Source organism: Aegilops tauschii, chromosome 6 (assembly GCF_002575655.3).
Source record: "Aegilops tauschii subsp. strangulata cultivar AL8/78 chromosome 6, Aet v6.0, whole genome shotgun sequence".
NCBI lineage: Eukaryota > Viridiplantae > Streptophyta > Magnoliopsida > Poales > Poaceae > Aegilops > Aegilops tauschii.
The window spans coordinates 458,341,501-458,345,069 of record NC_053040.3 but is presented as its reverse complement, the minus strand read 5'-3'; positions in this window follow the sequence as shown (position 1 = coordinate 458,345,069).

The following is a 3,569-nucleotide window of genomic DNA, read 5'->3' as shown; positions in this document are numbered from 1 at the left end:
TCGATGACGATTTGTATTATGAGTTCATGTGATTTGATTACCGAAGGTTGTTAGGAGTCCCAGATGAGATCACGGACATGACGAGGAGTCTCGAAATGGTCGAGACATAAAGATTGATATATTGGACCATGTTATTCGGACACCGGAAGTGTTCAGGATGATTTCGGGTAAAACCGGAGTGCCGGAGGGGTTACCGGAACCCCGGGTGGAACTAATGGGCCACCATGGGCCTTAGTGGAGAGAGAGGAGGGCAGCCAGGGCAGGGCCCCTCTTGCAGTCCGTATTGGACAAGGGAAGGGGGGCGACGCCCCCCTTTCCTTCTCCCTCTCTCCCTCTCCTTCCTTCCCCCTCTCTCCCTCTTGGTGGAATCCTACTAGGACTTGGAGTCCTAGTAGGACTCTCCTCCTTGGGCGCGCCCCCTAGGGCCGACCGGCCTCCTCCTCCCCTCCTTTATATACGGGGGAGGGGGGCACCCCATAGACACACAAGTTGATCTTTTAGCCATGTGCGGTGCCCCCTCCACAGAAACACACCTCGGTCATATCGTCGTAGTGCTTACGTGAAGCCCTGCGCCGGTAACTTCATCATCATCGTCACCACGCCGTCGTGTTGACGAAACTCTCCCCCGACCTCAACTGGACCAAGAGTATGAGGGACGCCATCGAGCTGAACGTGTGCTGAACACGGAGGTGCCGTACGTTCGGTGCTAGGATCAGTCGAACCGTGAAGACGTACGACTACATCAACCGTGTTGATAAACGCTTCCACTTTAGGTCTACGAGGGTAAGTGGACACACTCTCCCCGCTCGTTGCTATGCTTCTCCTAGATAGATCTTGCGTGATCGTAGGAATTTTTTTAAATACTACGTTCCCAACAGTGGCATTCGAGACAGGTCTATGCGTAGATGTTATATGCACGAGTAGAACACAAAGAGTTGTGGGCGATAATAGTCATACTGCTTACCAGCATGTCATACTTTGATTCGGCGGTATTGTTGGATGAAGCGACCCATACCGACATTACATGACCGCGTTCATGAGACTGGTTCTACCGCCGTGCTTCGCACACAGGTGGCTAGCGGGTGTGTGTTTCTCCAGTTTTAGTTGAATCAAGTTTGACTACGCCCGATCCTTCGAAGGTTAAAACAGCACACTTGACGAAAAATCGTTGTGGTTTTGATGCGTAGGTAAGAACGGTTCTTGCTAGAAGCCCGTAGCAGCCACGTAAAACTTGCAACAACAAAGTAGAGGACGTCTAACTTGTCTTTGCAGGACTTGTTGTGATGTGATATGGTCAAGACGTGATGATATATAAATTGTTGTATGAGATGATCATGTTTTGTAACAGTTATCGGCAACTGGCAGGAGCCATATGGTTGTCGCTTTATTGTATGAAATGCAATCACCATGTAATTACTTTATCACTAAGCGGTAGCGATAGTCGTAGAGCAATAGTTGGCGAGACGACAACGATGCTACGATGGAGATCAAGGTGTCAAGTCGGTGATGATGGTGATCATGACGGTGCTTTGGAGATGGAGATCAAAGGCACAAGATGATGATGGCCATATCATATCACTTATATTGATTGCATGTTATGTTTATCCTTTATGCATCTTATTTTGCTTAGTACGGCGGTAGCATTATAAGATGATCTCTCACTAAATTTCAAGGTATAAGTGTTATCCCTGAGTATGCACCGTTGCTACAGTTCGTCGTGCCGAGACACCACGTGATGATCGGGTGTGATAAGCTCTACGTTCACATACAACGGGTGCAAGCCAGTTTTGCACACGCAGAATACTCGAGTTAAACTTGACGAGCCTAGCATATGCAGATATGGCCTCAGAATACTGAGACCGAAAGGTCGAGCGTGAATCATATAGTAGAAATGATCAACATAGTGATGTTCACCATTGAAAACTACTCAATCTCACATGATGATCGGACATGGTTTAGTTGATATGGATCACGTGATCATTTAGATGACTAGAGGGATGTCTATCTAAGTGGGAGTTCTTAAGTAATATGATTAGTTGAACTTTAATTTATCATGAACTTAGTACCTGATAGTATTTTGCATGTCTATGTTGTTGTAGATAAATGGCCCGTGCTACTGTTCCTTTGAATTTTAATGCGTTCCTAGAGAAAGTGAAGTTGAAAGATGATGGTAGCAACTACACGGACTGGGTCCGTAACTTGAGGATTATCCTCATTGCTGCACAGAAGAATTACGTCCTGGAAGCACCCCTAGGTGCCAAACCCACTGCAAGAGCAACTCTGGACGTTATGAACGTCTGGCAGAGCAAAGCTGATGACTACTCGATAGTTCAGTGTGCCATGCTTTACGGCTTAGAACTAGGACTTCAACGTCGTTTTGAACATCATGGAGCATATGAGATGTTCCAGGAGTTGAAGTTAATATTTCAAGCAAATGCCCGGATTGAGAGATATGAAGTCTCCAATAAGTTCTACGGCTGCAAAATGGAGGAGAATAGTTCTGTCAGTGAACATATACTCAGAATGTCTGGGTACCACAATCACTTGACTCAACTAGGAGTTAATCTTCCTGTTGATAGTGTCATTGACAGAGTTCTTCAATCACTACCACCAAGCTACAAAAGCTTCGTGATGAACTATAATATGCAAGGGATGGATAAGACAATTCCCGAGCTCTTCGCGATGCTAAAGGCTATGGAGGTAGAAATCAAGAAGGAGCATCAAGTGTTGATGGTTAACAAGACCACTAGTTTTAAGAAGAAGGGCAAAGGGAAGAAGGGGAACTTCAAGAAGAACGACAAGCAAGTTGCTGCTCAAGTGAAGAAGCCCAAGAAGAAGGGGAACTTCAAGAAGAACGATGCGCGTGGGAAATGGTTCCAAAGTCGATGTGATCGCGGTCGGCACACTACGTCTACATCTACCTTCGGGATTAGTTTTAGACCTAAAAATTGTTATTTGGTGCCAGCATTAAGCATGAACATTATATCTGGATCTTGTTTGATGTGAGACAGTTATTCATTTAAATCAAAGAATAATGGTTGTTCTATTTATATGAGTAATGTCTTTTATGGTCATGCACCCTTGATGATTGGTCTATTTTTATTGAATCTCGATAGTAGTGATACACATATTCATAGTATTGAAGCCAAAAGATACAAGTTTAATCATGATAGTGCAACTTTTTGTGGCACTCCCGTTTAGGTCATATTGGTGTAAAGTGCATGAAGAAACTCCATGCTGATGGGCTTTTGGAATCACTTGATTATGAATCACTTGATGCTTGCGAACCATGCCTCATGACTAAGACTCCGTTCTCCGGAACAATGGAGCGAGCAACAGACTTATTGGAAATAATACATACTGATGTATGCGGTCCAATGCGTGTTGATGCTCACGGCGGGTATTGTTATTTTCTGACCTTCACAGATGATTTGAGCAGATATGGGTATATCTACTTGATGAAACATAAGTCTGAAACATTTGAGAATTTCAAAGAATTTCAGAGTGAAGTGGAAAATCATCATAACAAGAAAATAAAGTTTCTACGATCTGATCGTGGAGGTGAATAT